The sequence below is a fragment of the Artemia franciscana genome, chromosome 13 (genome assembly GCF_032884065.1).
Source record: "Artemia franciscana chromosome 13, ASM3288406v1, whole genome shotgun sequence".
NCBI lineage: Eukaryota > Metazoa > Arthropoda > Branchiopoda > Anostraca > Artemiidae > Artemia > Artemia franciscana.
The window spans coordinates 22,277,311-22,298,583 of record NC_088875.1 but is presented as its reverse complement, the minus strand read 5'-3'; the positions used below and the strand labels follow the sequence as shown (position 1 = coordinate 22,298,583).

Sequence of the window (21,273 nt, the reverse complement as noted above, 5' to 3'; positions counted from 1 at the left end):
ATGGCTATATGTATGTAAAAATGTCTCACATGAGCCCTAGCCGTAACATCAATATTTCTTACAGGCGTCACCTAGGTGGGCGTAGATATATATCATCCTAATAAACAAACTTCCCCCCCCCCCTGGTGTCAAATTTTCGGCAAAATTAAAAAAGAATATAAACAGGAAAAGAGAAGGGAACGCAAAATTGAATGCAAGAAGAGCTCTAATCAATAAAAACAGTCAAAAAGCTCGTTCTCAATTAAGTAGACAAGTATATAGTAGATGCTGGTGTATCATTTGGATATAAGAAGTATTTAATTTTGTGAGCTCCTTTTGCTCTAATGTATGCAAATCCGTGTACATATCCCTGTGCACAAAAGTTGTCTTCAGAAACTTGACTTTAAATATTGAAAGAATGTTCTTCTATGAAAACAGTACATCATTAGCGGGACGTCAGTCTACTGCACATTGAAAATGTCCTCTATCGCTGTGCTACGCTGCCACCCACGCATTCTTAAACTTTTAATTAAAGGCACTCAACCAGTCTCCTCATACAAAAATTGATTTTAATGTTGCTTTGAGAATTTACTATGGCCGTCTAGCCCCATGATTCCCAATGTTGGGCACATACCCAAACGGTTATACATGATAATATACTGGTGGGTCATGGGAAAGATGAAAGACCTTCTGTTGACTATGCTTTAGAGCCTTAATTTATAATAAAAATTCATGTGAATAGCATTACATTCAAAAAGGAAAAAAGATACATGATAGTATTGCAATGAAGTCGTATATTGTATAAAAGGTGTTGTATACAGTCAATATTTTCAATTAGTGTACAATATACCTAAAAGACTACCCCCCTCTCCCCCCAAAAAATAAAAAGTTAATGGCCTTTTAAGCTTCCTTCAGGCCAGCAATGTAACATTTTTTGCATTAAAATCTAGTTACCACGAGGGGAGGGGGCAGCAGGATTTTAGAAATACCTAGGTAGGCCAAAAATCTGTTGAGAACTGCTGGTCTAGTGCATACGAGACTAAGAGTTTGAGTCTCCGTGAGGGTAGATTTTTACAGGATAGTTTCATTGTTGCTATCACGGTCTCAGCCTAAAATGTAAATTTTATTAAATTTCAGACTTCGGTTATGCTTTGTATTACTGTAGTGCTAGTCCTGAAGTATCTTTGTTACAATTATCTTTTTGTTGAAAAACATATCTTGTATGTTAAATTTGTGTATAGTTACTTTAGAAAGACAATTCAATTCTAGGTCTGGGACACATCAAGACAAATCCGTTGTCTCTGGAAAGGCCAGCTCGACAAAACTGTCTCAGCCATATTTGGTGTCGATTAGCTTGACTCTCAAATCGTTTCGTTCAGTGGCGACACTGTTAATGCCTTTATGGACATCCAAATTGGTAAAGGTCCATTGGCTCCATCAGCTAACAGCCTTGTGCGCATTGGCAAAACTATGACCATGGTAATATCGGCCACCGGTGATCCAGGCTTCGATATTCACGTAAGTAACTGTTCTACTTATTTTCAGAAGTGCTTTTGTTCAGAAAGTAGATCCACGATAGGAGCAAGTCCTGAAACACAAGCTTTCTATTCTTCATTATTATCAGTTGTAAAAAGGAAAGGAAGAAGAAAAGTCGATCATAAATGCTTTCAAAAGTAAAATATACCATTTGAATTACTGAAATTCGGATTAATTTTGCTGTTAAAATAGCTCATTATACAAAGTAGAAAAACACTAATATTGTCTGGAATCTATAAGAAAATCAATTTTGATACAAACACTCTAGAGAAAAGAGAGTGGTTTCAGTCCCATGAAGTCTAGGCTGTCATGGTCGTGATATCGATCAATACTTACCAGTGTATTGACATACCTTCTCTATGCTTGCGGATATATGTATATTTTCAGCATATATGAAAGAGGCCACTAGACACGATTGTTGTAAGTTTCTCGTATCAGACATACAATAAAAGCATGTCTTCTATAAACATTTTACGACACAACAATTAGTAAAATCACATTGACTCTTGTCTAGGCCTCTTATTAATAGGCAACATATTTCATATTATTTTTCTGCTTCGCTTTTTAAAAGCGATTTTTCTGCTTCGCTCTAAATAAATACTTCTAACAAAAAGTCCGGTATCTTCTCTTTAAACTATGAAGAATCAGGGATATAATATCATGAAAATTTAATAAGGGCCTAACGTGCTTATTGAAATCACTAATTTTGCAAATTCTTTTATTTACAAAAAAAAAATAGGACATATTTTTGAAAACTAGAAAAGCGCTGTGGCTCCGTCGATCCTTCGATTAGTGTAGAATAATGTTTACTATCTATTAAGACAAGTATTTTTTCTACATCCAGCAGCGTTTTATTTTTAATCCTTTTTCATTTTTTTTTTGTACATTTATCCTTTAGTGTTTTATATATATATCCTTTAGTATATATCCATTGTTTACCCTTGTTATTTATCCTTTGTATATCCTTTAAAATTTATCCTTTAGCGTTTGCACAATTGCTTGCAAAAATTATTGTAATCACTTTTTTCCTTCTCCCTAATAAATCCTCTGTTGCAAAATCTAATTTTGACAACCCCTATGGGAGCGCTTTAAGCCTTTAAAAAAAGCACATAATCACAATTTACTTTTTTTTTTCTGGTGCATCTATTCATGTTTGAACGTCTTTATTAGCAAGATATGTGATACCGTATGTGAATAGAAAATACTGAAAACCCAAGTCATACTGTAATGTTAGAGAAATCTATTCTCAATGACTGGCATATTAAAATATACTGAATGAAGTGCATACAATAGTTCAAGGATAAATTTACAATTCTTGTCAATCTAGTGAAGGTCACAATTATAAATATGCTGTCGTTTATTTCACTATCACTTCATAAAAACAGAAACTAACGTTGAAAAAACAACCGAACATTTACATAAGTTATTAAGTGATGAATAAAACATGACGAATACCCCTCCTTCTGATATATAGTAATGTTAAAACACCATTCAGTTGTTGTTTTTGTTTGGGGTTTGACGCATTCGACCCATTGTCCTCAATATGTGACGGCTATGACTCCAAGGGCAACATTATGAAGAATATGAACCTTATAAAAGTTGAATCTTCAGGGATTTCACACAGGAAACTAAGAACTAAAAACTGATAAAGCCATTGACAGTATTCATTCGATGACTGTTGAAAAAGGCAGGAATTTCAAAGAAAACTTGGTAATTTTTGTAGTTAATCTGGAATGTCATAGAATTCAAGCTGAATCTTTCTCTAAGTGATAATTTTTCAGCTTTTTCTATTTTTAAGAATTATTTTGAGTCAAAATGCAATCGGCACAAGATAGGCTTATGTTAGCATAAGGAAATCTTGGAAGGTTAAGTCGGCTAGTTGATTTTGAGCAGGAAGACACAATCGTCGCGGTATTCTGCATTTTTCAGCTACCCCATATTTTAGATTACCTGGAATGGCAAGTAGGTGAGCCAAGAAAATGAGCAAAAAGGACAAACGCTAGATATCATTGGCTGTTTTTCCCAACCCATTGGCCGTTTCCCATTTTTATAAGTTACTTATACTATTTGGACAATATTAAGAGAATATTAGAGGAAATGGGTGTTTAATAATAAATAAAATATCTTAACTAATAGTATTACAATGTATTTGAATTAATTTTGTCTCTTATATAACATATTCCAAGTTGTTTTTTTTCGGAGGGGGGGGGATTACGGTGCAGAATGTTTCTCTGGGGAGAATCATAACATTTTTGGTAATAGTGGTAAAAGACATTGGAAGGGGGAGGGACAAGAAAAGTGTTTTGTTGTTCAGATGAAACGTATTAAGCTGAATAAAAAGGTAATTTCAAACAACAAATTAAATTAGTGAAACCCCTACGTAGCATGAGATCCAAAAAACCCAGGCTCAGCATATTCAATTTTGCTCCATCATCATTTTTAACTGATTTCCCGAGAAGCAAATAAAATCGAAGGTTAAAAACATCATGTAATGGTATTTACGTTGATATGCTATATTATTAAACCCATTAGAAATACATCACTGCCATGATTAACATAACAGAGATTTTAATTTACAAGAAAAATACCAGCTTTATTACCTTTTCTGCACGTTTCCAGATTTCAGATAATCAAAAGCTGTTGTCATCTGTAAAAAAAAATACATACTATGATTAATTCCATTACCTAATTTTAACTGACTGATGCATACAAATTTTAACTAATAATTTATCTCAGCTCATCGAATTGGTTACTGGTTTGTTTTGTTTTATCAGTTTTCTTTTGCTTTTAAACCCATAAGACCATCGAAGTCCAATAAATAACTTATGCAGGACTGTGGTAAACATGAACTAACATACTTCTGTGAACTATCTCCACATCTTCTTTAAAATATTAAAACCAGTTTAGCTCATTAACATGCTAATTATCAAAATTTACAGTATCTTGGGGTTGGCTTTTCAGGCTTAGAGAGGTAGTCAAGGGATTTAAATACTACTACTACTACTAATAACTCACTGCAGCATCAACCCACCTGAGGCCAACATAGCTACGCACGCTCCTCCTCCAACCTAATCTATTCAAGGCCTCCCTCTTTACAACCTCCCATGAAGTTCCCATTTCCTTTAAATCTTTATTTATGACATCTTCCCGACCCAGAAAAGGACGACCTGCTTTCCGTGTAGCCCCAGACGGTTGGCCAAAAAGGAAAATCTTCGGCAATCTGTCATCCTTCATCCGCAGAACGTGGCTTAGCCATCATTTTTTTATGAAAAACGCCCAAACATCCCTATAACACCAGAAATAATCTGAAATTGTTAAGAAATCAGACATTTCTTTTTATCACCTTTTTTTATTCTACTGCTTTTGGTCCAGATTAAGCTTTTTTTGCTTAATTATATTTAGTAAAACTTATAAACAGATTAAACAATAAAGCTTCTTAATTTTTGTCTATAATATAAATCTGATTTTTAGAATTCTCTCGTTTAATTTTTTTTTTTTTTTTTACTATTTAATCTTTGCTTTTAGAAAGATTGTTGAAAATATTTTAAGGTCTGTTTCCTTTTCGTTATTTTAAAAAGAAAAAAGAAACACAGAAAAAATAGTAAGCTCTAACGTAAATTGTTCAATTACAAGAAAATAGCTTCAAAAATTAAATACAGTCTATTAGATTCACTAATGTCAGTTTCATAATTATCTAAAACTATTGAAAATTGTCCAAAATTGAACTATAGTATTATAGGCTATTTTTGCATGAGAGCCAATTATTTATTATCATTAAAAATGATCAAACAGTTCGTGGTAACGAACTGTAGTAAGGAGCGACCCGGCTCAATAGTAACCAAAACTCTAAAAAAAATTGAATTTTGATACCAATAGCTGCATAAAAAAAATTGCATTTTAATGCTGATTTCAAAAGTATAACTTTCATCGAGATTAGTCTGACCTATCAAAAGTTACGAGCCTGAGAAAATTTGCCTCATTTTAGAAAATAGGGGAAACACCCCCTAAAAGTCATACAATCTTAACAAAAATCACACCATCCGATTCAACGTATCAGAGAACCTTATTGTAGAAGTTTCAAGTTCCTATCTACAAAAATGTGGAATTTCGTATTTTTTGCCAGAAGACAAATCACGGATGCGTGTTTATTTGTTTTTTGTTTTCTTTTTTTTCCCAGGGGTTATCGTATCGACCCATTCGTCCTAGAATGTCGTGGGAGGGCTCATTCTAATGGAAATTAAGAGTTCTAGTGCCCTTTTTAAGTGACCAAAAAAATTGGAGGGCATCTAGGCCCCCTCCCACGCTCATTTTTTCCCAAAAGTCACCGGTTCAAAATTCTGAGATAGCTTTGTTCACCATAGTCAAAAAACCTAATAACTATGTCTTTGGGGACGACTTACTACCCTGCAGTCTCCCTGGGAGGGGTTGCAAGTTACAAACTTTGACCTGTGTTTACATATAGTAATGGTTACTGGGAAATGTACGGACGTTTTCAGGGGTTTCTTGTTGGTTTGGGAGGGAGAGTTAATTTGGAGGGGGGGTTACCCGGGAGGATCTTTCCTTGGAAAAACTTCTCATGGGGAAGAGACTTTCAATGAAGGGGGCGCAGGATTTTTTTGCATTATTTAAAAAAACAGAGAAAAAATAAAATAAAAAATAAATATGAGAAGTTTTTTCTACTGAATGTGAGGAGCAGCATTAAAACTTAAAACGAGGAGACATTATTGTGCATGTGAGGGGTTTACCTCCTCGTAATACCTCGCTCTTTACGCGAAAGTATTTTTAGTAATTTCAGCTATTTATTCTACGGCCTTTGTGCTTCAAGGGTCATTCTTAAGGAATTGGGACAGAATTTAAGCTTTAGTGTAAAGAGCAAGGTATCGAGGAGGGGTGAAATCCCTCATATACGCAATAAAAATATACGAACATAGAAGTTCGTTACGTAAGTTAATTCGTAAATTACGAATATTTTTTACTAATGAAAATGTTCGTAAAACAATTAAAAGTTCTAGTTGCCTTCTTAAGTAATCAAACAATTAGAAGGCAGCTAGACTTCCTCCCTCTCTCCTTTTTTAAAAGCCATTTAGCCAAAAAGAAAATTAATATGCAAATTTCGTTTTAATTATTTATGTACGGAGAGCCAAGATCAAAACATGCATGAATTAAAAAACGTCCAGAAATTAAATAAAAAAAAGCACCTTACTTTCATTTAAATTTTTTTTTTTTTTTTTATTTAATAATCCACCAAGATAAGGTAGATATGTAGAAATAAGATTAATTTAAAATAGTTTTGGTCTTTATGTAACCGTGTTATATTTATTTTTATATTACTGTTATTATAATACATTATTTTCCTCAAGAGATGATTTAAGTCCAGTAATAAACTTCCACAGGGTTTTCGGATCTTCAGTTTTGTATCATATTTAACCTTAGCTATATGTCTTGATGTGTTTTTTTTTTTTTACTTTTATTGACTTATTTCTTATCTTCTATTATTTTCTTTTTATACATTCTTCTAATATTTAAAGGGGTCAAGGTATTATTTAACAGGGAAAGGGACCTCAAGGACTAAAATTCAGAAAATATTTGATGGGAAATGACACAATTATCTATAATAAGGGTAAGAATAGACCCCCCCCCCTAAAAATTAGGAATTTCGAAATGCCAAACCTGTTATTGATATCAATATCCTAATCTAAATAAACAGGTTTATATTTCAAACCGTAAAACAAAGTAGACTTTACGGATAGATATGTTTTCGCCCAAATTTTCCAAAAAAGGTCGCAACACACTTTTTAAATTGACACAACTAATATCTCCGCTCCATGGTTCTGCAGGTTGGAACTATATCATTAGATCATTACTAACGTTCTTAAATTTACCCGTAAGATATTTAATAAGGTACATTTGATAGACAAATTTCTATTGCAGGTCCGTGACTGCATTACTCACGATGGCAACCGCAACAACCCAGTCATACTTACTGACAACAATGGCTGTGTTTTGAAGAAGAAACTTATGGGACCCTGGCAAAAGACTAGACAGACTGGAAACGCTGAAATCAATTTACTTGCCTTTGCCTTTTTCCAGGTAAGCTACATCAGCTAATCTTTCTAATTGGTATTTCGTATCTACAGTTTGTGGCTTACTACAGACTTGGCTGCACTGACCAGTGTTGCACTCCGGCAGTGTTGACAATACTTGATTGTTCTCACTAGCCGTTAAACTACTTTCGACAAAATTTTGCATCAGAAATGGAAAATCAGAAATAAGAATACAAAATAAACAGAAATGTTTTGTTTTTTGCTTTTAGTAACGATTGATGATTGATATCCATCATTAGATAATTAATTCATTTATTTCAAACTCATTGCATGTCCATCTGCCAGTTGCATTTGACAGGTGTCAAATATCATGATGAAATTTATTTGATTGAGGGAATCAGCTGTAATCGTTCGATTAGATGGTGAGCTTATTTCTTATTTATTGAGAAATTAATTAGAATTCTTAACATTGAATTTATAAATTCCATTTTTTTTCAATTATTGGGGAAATAGGCCCTCTGGATTTTTTAATTTAGCTCTTATTTTTATCAATAATCAATGAACCTGAAATTGAATAATCCATTACATTTTCAAAAATACTGCAAGATGTTGCAAATAATGTGGGTTTCCTGCAAGAAACCGCGCCCATCTGATGTCAGTATTGTAGATAATGCAAGTCTATTACAGACCTAAATCTATATAAATAAAAATAAGTTGTCTGTGTGTGTGTGGGTCTGTCGGGTGACGTCATGTTTGTGTGTTGACTGACGTCATGTTTTCGACTGACGAAACTACAGACCGGGACATCTGGACACAAATGACGACTGGGACACCGGCACATCTATCTATATATATAAAAATAAGTTGTCTGTGTCGGTGTGGGTCTGTCTGTCGGGTGGCGTCATGTTTGTGTGTTGACTGACGTCATGAAGTTAGTTGTCGTCATTTTTGTTATGACGGTGACGTCATTAAAGATATTTAAGACATGCGTTCACGTAGAAATCTATTAATGTTTAACTGTAAAATGACTGATGAACTTACAATGGCAACAGCCGAGGAAGATGCTCAAAGAGTCTATGCCAAAAAACTTGCTGCTGATAGAGAAAGTACGAAAAGAAAGCATGCCGAGGAATCAAAAGAACAGCAAGGAAACAGGCTTGAGGCTGATAGAGAAAGTAAGAAAAGAAAGCGTGCCGAGGAATCAAAAGAACAGCAAGGAAATAGGCTTGAGGCTGATAGAGAAAGAAAGAACAGAAAGCGTGCCGAGGAACTACCAGAGCAACATGAAACCAGACTTGCTGCTAAAAGAGAAAGTGAAAAAAGAAGGCGTGCCGAGGAATCACAAGAACAGCAAGAAATCAGGCTTGATGCTGATAGAGAAAGTAAGAAAAGAAAGCGTGCCGAGGAGTCAGAGCAGCCTGAAAGTTATCGCCTGACATTCAGGTACAGCCCAGTCGATGATTATAGCTTGAGTAGATGTGTTCAAATCGGGACTATGTCTAAAATTTGTCCCTATTGCAAGGCCTTGAAATTCAATGGTGAAACAATGGGAATGTGTTGCGCCTCAGGAAAAGTTAAACTTCCTGTATTGGCTGCACCACCAGAGCTACGTCGGAATCTAAGTTTTTTATCACAGATCAGAAAATATAGCTCATGTTTCCAAATGACGTCGTTTGGTGCCCAAATCGAAAATCCAGATCAATTTATGCCTACTTTCAAAGTAAAAGGGCAAATTTATCATAAAGCAGGGTCCCTTCTACCATTCTCAGGCAAGAATCATAAATTTTTACAATTGTACTTCATCAGTGATAGAAATTCTGAATTGAATACACGGTGCGAAATTTCTCCCAGCGTTGAAAGGACAATCGTTTCCCAATTGCAACATCTTTTCCACGAAAATAATAATTTAGTGCGTCTGTTCAAAACAGCCATCGATTTGATGCCTACTGATACGCATAAAATTGTTATTTCCGCTGACAAAACGCCTCCTGGCCAACATGTGCGTAGATACAATGCTCCAACTATCGACGAAGTGGCAATCGTTATGGTCGGTGATCAGTTTTTACCTCGAGATATTATTCTTCATAATCGAAACGCTCAGTTGTTAAGAATTGCTGAAACTCATCGATGCTACGATGCCCTACAATATCCTATCATTTTTTGGGATGGAGCCGACGGCTATCACTTTAACATTAAATTGATGAATCCAGCCACTAACAAAGAAATCAATAAGAAATGCAGTGCAATGCATTATTATTCCTATAGACTAATGATTCGGCAGGATGAAGAAAATTATATTTTAAAATGCCGTCAATTGTTTCACCAATTCGTCGTTGATATGTATGCTAAAATTGAATCAGAACGTTTGCTATATATCCGCCTGAATCAGACCAAGCTCCGCTCTGAACAATACATTCATTTGCGAGATGCAGTTATAAATGACGGTAATACCACAAACGTTGGAAGATTAACAATTTTACCTTCGTCATATGCTGGCAGTCCCCGTCATATGCATGAATATGCTCAAGATGCTATTGCGTATGTTCGTCTCTATGGCCGTCCAGATTTATTTATTACATTTACATGTAATCAATCTTGGGACGAGATACTGCAGCTTTTACTTCAAGGACAATCGGCGGTTCATAGACATGACATTACGGCCCGTGTCTCCCGGCAAAAGTTGAAATCACTGATAAACTACATAGTAAATTTTGAAGTGTTTGGGTCAGTGCGATGCTGGATGTACTCAGTGGAATGGCAAAAACGGGGTTTGCCACACGCACATATACTAATCTGGCTACATAAAAAAATTACTTCGAACGAAATTGATGATGTGATTTCCGCTGAAATACCTGATGAAAATGTCGATAAGGGGTTACATGATATTATTGTAAAAAATATGATACATGGACCTTGCGGTGCACTGAACGAAAATTCACCATACATGGCCAAAGGAAGGTGCACAAAGCAATATCCTCGACTTTTAGTATCCAACACAATTACTGGCAATGATGGTTACCCACAATATAGAAGAAGATCTACTGAAGATGGCGGTAAAACAGCAATAATAAAGAAGCGTAACGGTACCACCATCGAAGTAGATAACCAGTGGGTTGTTCCATATTCCCCATTATTATCAAAAACATTTAATGCACACATAAACGTTGAATACTGTAACTCCGTAAAGGCAATCAAATACATATGTAAATACGTCAACAAAGGCAGTGACATGGCAGTTTTTGGCTTGCAGCCTGAAATCAAAGATATCGACAAAATCGTACAATATCAGGCTGGAAGATACATAAGCAGTAATGAAGCTGTTTGGCGAATTCTTTCATTTCCGATACATGAGCGTAGTCCAGCTGTTTTTCACTTAGCGGTACATTTACAGAATGGTCAACGTGTTTATTTCTCGGAAACCAACGTGCAACAAAGAGCCTTGAATCCACCGGATACAAAGTTAACCGGTTTCTTTTCGCTTTGCAAAAATGATTCTTTTGCAAAAAAAATGCTGTATACTCAAGTGCCTTCGTATTACACGTGGAATACTGAAAATAAAGTATTTGAACGTCGAAAACAGGGTAAGTCAGTCGACGGCCAACCTACCATCTTCAAAGATACCACGATAGGAAGACTCTACACCGTTCACCCCAATCAACATGAATGCTTCTTTCTACGCCTGCTTTTGGTGAATTTACCCGGTCCGACATCCTTTGAGTATTTGAGAACTGTAAACGGTACTATACATGACACTTACCGTAGTGCATGCCAAGCTCTAAATTTATTGAAGAATGACCAACACTGGTATAACTGCATCAATGACGCGTGCGAAACGTCAACTCCAAGTCAAATTCGTGCATTGTTTGGCATCATTTTAACAACTTGCTCTCCATCAGCTCCTACAGAGCTATGGGAAAAATATAAGTCAAAAATGTCCGAAGATATACTCCATCGAAAACGGTTAGAGATGTCAGATATGACTTTTGATTTTACATCAGAAATTTATAACTACACTTTAGTTTTTATAGAAGATTTGTGCGTACGTATGGCAAACAAACCTCTTCAGGATTTGGGAATGCCTTCACCTAACCGTATCGCTGCTGCTCGACATGTGTAAAATTGGATCGTGAAGAAAGTTACAGTACGAGTGATCTATTGTCGTATGTACAAAATAACATTTCCAAGTTAACGTCGGAACAAAAAGACATTTATGATACGATAATGCATTGTGTCGATAACAACGTTGGAGAAATTTTCTTTTTGGATGCGCCAGGAGGTACTGGTAAAACGTTTGTGATAAAACTGATTCTGGCATCAATTCGATCAAAAAATGATATAGAGTTGGCAATTGCGTCGTCCGGAATAGCCGCAACATTGCTGCCTGGTGGAATAACTGCTCATTCCGCTTTGAAATTGCCTCTGAATTTGCATTCTACAGAAACTCCCATGTGCAATATTTCCAAATCATCTGGGATGGGTAAAGTATTGCAGCAATGCAAACTTATTATTTGGTATGAGTGCACAATGGCACACAAAATTTCGCTCGAGGCTCTGGATCAATGCTTGAAAGATTTGCGAGGGAAGTCGAAACCCTTTGGCAGCACATTAATATTGCTTGCGGGAGATTTCAGGCAAACATTACCTATAATACCTAGATCAACTTCTGCAGACGAAATGAATCCTTGTCTGAAAAATTCTAATTTATGGGCACACGTAAAAACATTAAAATTAACTACAAATATGCGTGTCCGATTGCAAAACGATGACTCTGGTCAAACATTTTCAGATCAATTGCTGGCAATTGGAAACGGAAAGCTCCCAGTAGACTCAATTTCAGGACGTATACAACTATTTGCTGATTTCTGTAATTTAGTGACGTCCAAAAATGAATTGATTGAAAAAGTATTTCCGAATATTCTAAACAATTATAAAAATAATAAATGGCTAAGTGAAAGAGCGATTCTTGCACCCAAAAATAAAGACGTCCACGAAAACAACAATATTGTTTTGACCAAGATTCAAGACCAGGCAGTCCTTTACAAGTCAGTCGACACAGTTTTGGAGCCAAATGAAGCGGTTAATTATCCATCTGAATTTTTAAATTCCGTGGATCTTTCAGGGTTTCCACCACACGTGCTACAACTAAAAATAGGCGTACCAATAATACTTTTAAGAAATATCAACCCACCAAAGCTTTGCAATGGCACGCGGCTTGCCGTAAAAAAAAAACAATGGAAAACCTAATAGAGGCCACAATCTTGACAGGGCCTTTTGAGGGTGAGGCTGTTCTTATTCCTTGCATTACCATGATTCCAACGGATCTGCCTTTTCAATTTAAAAGATTGCAATTCCCAATTCGATTAGCATTTGCAATCACCATTAACAAAGCTCAAGGTCAATCATTAGAAAAATGTGGTATAGATCTTAATACTGATTGTTTTTCCCATGGACAATTGTACGTTGCGTGTTCGAGGGTCGGTAAACCTGACAATCTATTTATATGCAGCGACAATTGGACAGCGAAGAATGTTGTATATTCGCAAGTTTTACGCAGTTAATTTGTATTGTATCTATCTATCTATCTATCTATATAAAAATGAGTTGTGTGTATGCATGTTTGTTTGTTTGTAAAAAGAGCGTTTGCATATGACGTCATTATTAGTACATAAGGCTTTGTATATGCACAGACAATGGGAAAGCCAAGAATGTTGTATATTCGCAAGTTTTACGTAGTTTAAAACACATATATAAATCTATCTATATTCATAGGTGGTACACAGGGACACAACTACAATGGCGCGTAACTAATATGGCGCGTAACGACTAACGCGCACGGGGGGGCTTGGGGGGGCGCAAAGCGCCCCCACCAACTAGGTGTTGGGGTGGCACGAAGCGCCACCCCAATAGCTAGTAGGGAATATAAATGACGACCGGGACACTCAAAGAGAAAGCGACCGGGACACAAGGAATGTTCGATTAGCAATTACCATCAACAAAGCACCGGGACACAAATGACGACCGGTACACAGGAGTATAAATGACGACCAAAACATAAGTAAAAAAAAAACTAAAAAAACTATAAAAAAGGTAAAAACTAAAAAAATCTAAAAAGAAAAAAAAACTAAAAACTAATAAAAAAACTAAAAAAGCTAAAAAACTAAAAACAACTAAAAAAGAAAAAAAAAGGAAAAAAAAGAAAAATAAAGGAGAAAAACAAAACTAAAAAAAAAATAAAAATAAAAAAAAATAAAAGGAAAAAAGAAAAAAAAACTAAAAAAACTAAAAAAAAAGTAAAAGCCAAAAAAAAACTAAAAAGAAAAACAGGGGAAAAAGACAAAAATTTATTTCATCATATACCATTTCAAAAACGAATGTATATACAGACCGGGACACCAGGATACAAATGACGACCGGGACACAGGGAATATAAATGACGACCAGGACACAGGGACACAACTACAATGGGGACGCCGGGTGGCACAGGGGGATATATAAATGACGACGGGGACACAGGGAATGTTCGATTAGCAATCACCATCAACAAAGCTCAAAGGCAATCATTAGAATCATGAGGTATAACTAAAAAAAAACTAAAAAAAGGTAAAAAACTAAAGCCTAAGAAAAAGACCAATTCAAAAACGAATGTATATACAGACCGGGACACCGGGACACAAATGACGACCGGGACACAAATGACGACCGGGACACAAGGAATATAAATGACGCCCGGGATCCTTAAAGAGAAATCACAGACTGGGACATCGGGACATAAATGACGACCGGGACACAGGGAATATAAATGACGACCGGGACAAAGGGACACAACTACAACGGGGACGCCGGGGGTTACAGGGGGATATATAAATGACGACGGCGACACAGGGAATCGTCGATTAGCAATCACCATCAACAAAGCTCAAGGGCAATCATTAGAATCATGAGGTATAGATCTGAATACGGATTGTTTTCCCATGAACCATTATATGCTGCATGTTCAAAAGTCGGTAAACCTGACAATCTATTTATATGCACAGACAATGGGACAGCAAAGAATGTTGTATATTCGCAAGTTTTACGTAGTTAAAAACATATATATATATATATATATATATATATATATATATATATATATATATATATTCACAGGTGGTACATAGGGACACAACTACAATGGCGCTTAACTAATATGGCACGTAACGACTTACGCACGCGGGGGGGCTTGGGGGGTGCGAAGCGCCCCCACTAACTAGCTGTTGGGGTGGCGCGAAGCGCCACCCCAACAGCTAGTTAAATATAAATATAATAAAAAAAATGTGCGTTTCTGAGAATTGTTTGCTGATACCTTTTTAGCTCATACTTAATTATTGAATTTCAATATTAAATTATATTTAGTTCACATTTAATTGTTGGCAATTGTTGGCCTTTTATGGCAGCAACAGCTATTATGTGAGTCTGCTGATTAATAATCTTAAGAGTGTAGAGGGGCTGTTAATGCCCAAGAATTTACAGTAAAGAATACGTGTGGTTCTAAAATTACCGTCCATTAGACTTGTCAAACTGTTACTCTTATATGGAATAATCAATATATTTAAAAACATACTATTTTGCAAAGCGTCCAAGATTGGTTGTTTCTACTTCAATTCTCAATTTATATATATGATTTTTTTTTTTAAATTCAATAAGAATACGATTCTTCAATACGTTTCCTGTTTCTTACAATTGTCACCTTTATAAATTGATCTCTGTTTGATCTAGACCTAATAACCTAAATTACACAAATCTAGCTACCGTAATCTCATCCTTGGCGTGACTTGGGTGCTTGAAAAATGTAGGCATATCTTAGTTTTGACAAGATTTTTGAAGACACTAAATTTTAGATAGGGAGAGGGGGCAAACTTGGGCCTTGGAGGGGTAGTTTCTCTTCCCCTGCCCTTTAGCAAATTACGCCCCCTTCCAAATATGTTATTAATTAAAATAAGAAGCTTTGTGCAAATGAAAGTAAAGAGCGGCTTTAAAAGTTAGAACGAAGAGAAATTACTCTGTATGTAAAGAAGACAGCCCCCTTCTAAACCCCCCTTTCTCTACGCTAGAGTTTACTTCTTTAAGAAACCTCTTATTCTAACTCAAGAGCGAGGGCTGAGGAGAGAGGATCAGGTTCATGTAGGGAATAATTTATGTTAGTTGTATGCTTTAATGTCGTCCTTTACTTTCATTTGGAAAACCTTTTTTTTTTCGTTTTTAACAGGATACCCAAGGTTACGCTGAATGCGAGGACGGCTACCGCCCCCTAAAATTCAATTCATTAAGTCAAAATTTATTTTTGCAAAACAATGCTTTAAGAATAAGAGCTTATTTACCTCATATATATTGGTATCAATCACGAACTTATTGATAGCACTAAAAAGTGAAGACAGGGATAGTGAAACTCCTATAAAAATAACTTATGAAGAGGGACTTTGATCTAGAGCACTACAAGAAACGGGGAGTATTGCTATTAGAAGTTGGGAGAAGGAGTGTATACTACGGCTTACGGGTTGTTCTGTGTACCCGGCTAACTGACCATACTTTAAACACTAGGCTGTACGAAAAGTGGCTCAACCCCACTTTCTAGGGCTGCAATGAGAGAAAGGTCGAGGTGGCATGGGCATCTTCTGTAGATGAAGTATGACAGATTGCCTAAGTTTGTCCTTTTCGGCCAACCATCAAGGGCTAAATGGGAAGGAGGTCGTCCGTGCTTAGGGTGGGAGGATGTCATAGAGAAAGATTCAAGGGAAATGGGAATTTCCTGGGAGGGTATAAAAAGGTAGGCTTTGAATAGGTTGGGATTGAAGTTGAGCTTGCGTAGCTGTGTTGACCTCAAGCGGCTTGGTGTTTTGAGAAGTAGTAGTAGTAGTTGATTTTACTACTACTACTACGATTCTAGTTCATAGCAGGAAACAAAACTACTGTTTTGTTTCTTGGACAGCATAGTCCTTATAGCCATTTTCTACTGGTGCCTATGACTTTGATACCTCATAATCGACATTTTCTACTTTCAGGCCTTCAAATTCCCCGATCAAGTTGAAGTATTCCTTGAATGTAATATTGGACTTTGCAAAAGTGAATGTGGATTTTGCCCAGAGGACCAAGCCCTGGTAAGTCTTGTGTTTTTTTTATTTTTTTTTTTTTTACTCAGCCAGAAGCACTGCCAAAACAGTGCTGACAGCAGTGGGGACATGGCACTTTTTTATATATCACCCAGGATCATTGGGATTTTTATGGCACTTTGTATTAACCAAGTGACATTATAGCAATCGCAAATTCTGTCGGTCTGTCGGTCCTGGTTTTGCCACTTTAGGCACTTCCAGGTAAGCTAGGACGATGAAATTTGGCAGGCGTATCAGGGATGGGACCAGATTAAATTAGAAATAGTCTTTTTCCTGATTTGACCTTCGGGGGGGGAGGGAGTGGGGGTCCCGTTAATTCGGAAAAAATTGAACAATTGAAGTATTTTTAACTTACGAAATGGTAATCGGATCTCAATGAAATTTGATATTTAGAAGAATATCGTGTCTTAGAGCTCTTATTTTAAATCCTGTCCGGATCTGGTGATATTGGGGAGAGTTGGGGAGGGGGAAACCTAAAATCTTGGAAAACACTTAGAGTGGAAGAATCGGGATGAAACTTGGTGGGGAAAATAAGCACAAGTCCTAGATGCATGATTGGCATAACTGGAATGAATCCGCTCTCTTTTGGGTAGTTGGGAGGGGGGGGGTATTCTGAAGAATTAGAAAAAATGAGGTATTTTTAACTTACGAACGGGTGATCGGATCTCAATGAAATTTGATATTGAGAAGGATAACGTGTCTCAAAGCTTTTATTTTAAATTCCGACCGGATCTGGTGACATTGGGGGGGAGTTTGAGGTGGGGGAGTCTAAAATCATGGAAAATGCTTAGATTTGAGGGGTCGGGATGAAACTTGGTGGGAAAAATAAGCAGAAGTCTTAGATACATGATTTACATAATTGGAACGGATCTGCTCTATTGGGGGGGGGGTTAATTCTGAAAAATTAGAAAAAATGACGTATTTTTAACTTACGAAGGAGGGATCGGATCTTCATGAAACTTCACATTTAGAAGGACCTCGTAACCCAGATCTCTTATTTTAAATCTCAACCGGAACCATCGTCATTGGGAGGGGGGTAGTTGGGGGGGGGGGAATCCTAAAAAATACTTTAAGCAGAGAGATTAGGTTGAAACTGGATTGGAAGAATAAAAACTGTCTAAAATACGTCACTGACATAACTGGACCGGATCTCCTCTCTTTGGAGAAGTTGGGGGGGGGGGGGGGTAATATTGAAAATTGTGGTATTTGTAACTTACGAAAGGGTGACCAGATCTTAATGACATTTGATTTGTAGAAGGATCTTGTGCTTTAAAGCTCTAATTTTAAATTCCGACCATATCCTATGACATTGGCGGGAGTTGGAGGGGGAAACCGGAATTCTTGGTAAACGTGGAAATTGGGGTAATTTTAACTTACGAATAGGTGATTGGATTTTAATGAAATTTGATATTTAGAAGGAATTCATGTCTTAGAGCTCTTATTTCAAATCCCGATCAGATCTTTTGCCATTGGGGGGAGTTGGAGGGGAAAATCTTGGAAAACACTTGGAGTGGAGGAATCGGGATGAAGCTTGGTGGATAGAATAAGCAAATGTCCTTGATACGTGATTGACGTAATTTTACTGGATTCGCTCTCTTTGGGGGAGTTGGGGGGGAGGGGCTCAGTGATTTGGCGAAATCGGTGCTTCCGGACGTGCTAGGACGATGAAAATTGGTTGGTGTGTCAGGGAGCTGCACAAATTGACTTGATAAAGTCGTTTTCCCAGATTTGACCATCTGGGGGGCTAAAGGGAGAGAAAAAAGTAGAAAAAATGCGGTATTTATAACTTACGAGTTGGTGATCGGATCTGAATGAGTTTTGATATTCAGAAGGGCATCATGACTCAGAGCTCTTATTTTAAATCCTGACCGGCATTAAGCCTCTTATTTTCCTTTTAAATCAATCTATTGATTCTTAGAATTGTGTTAGAGCTCATACCATATGAGCTCTTGGCTCTTAGCTCTTCTTGCCGCGTCACAAGTGCCATATGAGCTCTTAGCTTTTGTTTTTCTATTAAAAACCCTTGAGAAAATCATTTGAAAAATCTACTTAATAAAAAAAAACATGAAGTTTGCTGACCATGATCTGCTAATTCTAATAAGGTAATGGAGATATAATATTTGAAGATGAAAGTTTCCAAGAATCGTTTTTTCCGAAAATTCTAAACTTTTTCCAAAATTCAAATGTGTAAGTCTACAATATACAGTGAGGGTTTCAAATTAAAAAAAAAATCAAAAGATAAAAAGAGAGAAAAAGAAGAAAAAGAGAAAACAGGCTGTTGAAAAGGGATGTAAAAAAATGAGAGACATGAGTTTGAAACTTAGATTCCTTTAGTTTAAACGACGAGGGATTACTTTCCCTACATTGCCGGTGCATAAAGTGAGCTTTAATTCTATTAATTTCGGTCTGTGTCACATTTTTGGAAGCCATCCTCATTATTACTTATAATTAAGTCAGAAAGATGACCAAAATTTCCTGCCTTTTTTCAACAAACTGATTAGTTTTCCTGTATGACGTTTTAGCTAGTAAAACAGAATAAAAATTCAGCTCTTACCTGATTGGCTCTCTTGCGAGTAATTTAAAGTTGATAAACATACCACAGGTTTTGAGTCACAAGAATTTTCGCAAGTAGTCCCTCTATTTCTCTGTGATGTCGTTCCTTTTACAGAATCCAATTGCTTAATTTTCTGTGGTAAGTAGTCTGAAAATACCAAATAATATATTTTGAATATGGAGATGCCTTCTTTGATTGCAAATTCCGAAATGACTTACCTCATAATTGCAGATATTCTTCTTAGAAATCCTCCTCTTTCTCTTCTCTCAGAGCATTAACAAAGGTGATTTACCCCTTAGTTTTAGTTTTCTTTTTTTAATTAATGAATATAATCAAACTCCCCTGTAATGCTAGCTGGTCTTATTTTGCCTGTTTTCTATCCTTCTAAAAAATCTGCGACATGTTTTATATCTCCTCACGCTCATTGGTTCCAACTGCTAATTTGTCTACTAGGGACTTGGGCTCCTTTATTTGATTCAAGTCAGATCCCTATTAGAAAAAGCAAATTTACAGCTTTATCAAATTTGTTCTTGTCCTTTGTTCCGGACTCATGACCCATTAGTTCCTAGGTGGGATCCCTTGGACTTCTCCCTTTAATTTATTCCATCCCTGTGTTATGTTTTTCGCATTTCCTAAGTTGAGATGTACTTAAAGGTGAAAAACAGGAAACTGTCCCAATCGTCTTAAATAGTGTGACACCTCAAAACAATTGATGTACTGATGTAGATGTATAGTTTTTCAACAATTTTTCTTTTACCTGATTTTGCTTTTAAATCGCGGAAACTGCTTTAGAGAGACTTGCTTCCACAACTCTAATAGAGTTGTTACCCATTTTTTTTATAGCAATTGTTTAGTTGAGATGGATGTAAACGTCAAGAAACAGGTAATAGGTTAAATCATTTCAAAATAGTATGAAGCCTAACATTTGGTATGCTGACTTTTACAATAGTACTTTTACTTTTACAATAGTACAAGCATTGGGGACAGTAGATTCCACTTTAAAAACTGAAAGTATAATAAATGGGAGGACATTTTTAAGATTCTAAATTTGATATAACTGCCATTGAGACAATATTTCCATTTGATCATTTGTTTTTACTAAGTAGAAATCGTCAGCAAATCACCCACCAGTGCCACCAAAAGCTGCTAAAAACTCAAACGCTTAGAAAAACTTTAGACCTGTGCATGCGCTCTGACAGTAGTGTCAATAAAGAAGACGGTTGGAGCACATATCTCCCTAGATCCCCCCCCTCACCGTAGGTTTTGAAAAAATAACTTATTTTTATATTATCCGTGAAAAATAAATTTTTTGGGTATTTTAATTGAAAAAAAAGAAAGAAAAAAGAGTGAAATCGCCCCACTTTAGATTTTGAAAGCACAAAAATTTGCCGGTAATAAGTAAATTCGTATAAATATATTCTTTTTTTCAGTTTGGTCGTAAGAAACGTTCACTCCAATATAACAAAGCAACTTTAGTATCAGATCCAGTCCGTCTAGCCCGTAGACTCCGAGTGTTTGCCCCTGATGATGTTGCTTTCGCAGATGGCAGGTCAACAATAACACTCACAACTGGTGAGTTGAAGCGATAAATGACTTAGACAGAACACTGGAAGTGAGGCAGTAAGTCTTGCTGAAGAGGGTCGTTCCCATTAAAGCAACTCAGAAAATTATACGGAATGAGCAGTGTCCTTAGAAAGCTGTCATATAGAAAAATTGTGTGAAGAAATAAGGAACAATTTTGAAATTTACGGTGGTCATAAATAATAATCATAGCCACATTCCATATCAGGTTTGTATTTGTTCCCCAGCTAATGGATCGAGCTTTTGAAAAGCAAGGAAGTACTCATCAACCTTTACTCAATTCCAGTGTTGCTAATATACTCATTTTTCGCTTCTGTTTTGGTATTACCGATTGTGATGTGCCAATATATGTTATGGTCAGTTGTGCTATTAGGATATAGTTCCTTCTCAAGCGTTCAGTAAATCAACTGTTTGGTGCAAGTATATTGGCGTT

General features: G+C 36.3%; 1 pseudogene; it reads left to right on the top strand.

Annotated features, from left to right (window-relative positions):
• Window positions 1-21,040, top strand: part of LOC136034662 (uncharacterized) — a 38,418-nt pseudogene extending 17,378 nt beyond the window's left edge.
• Window positions 21,041-21,273: the final 233 nt, after the last annotated feature.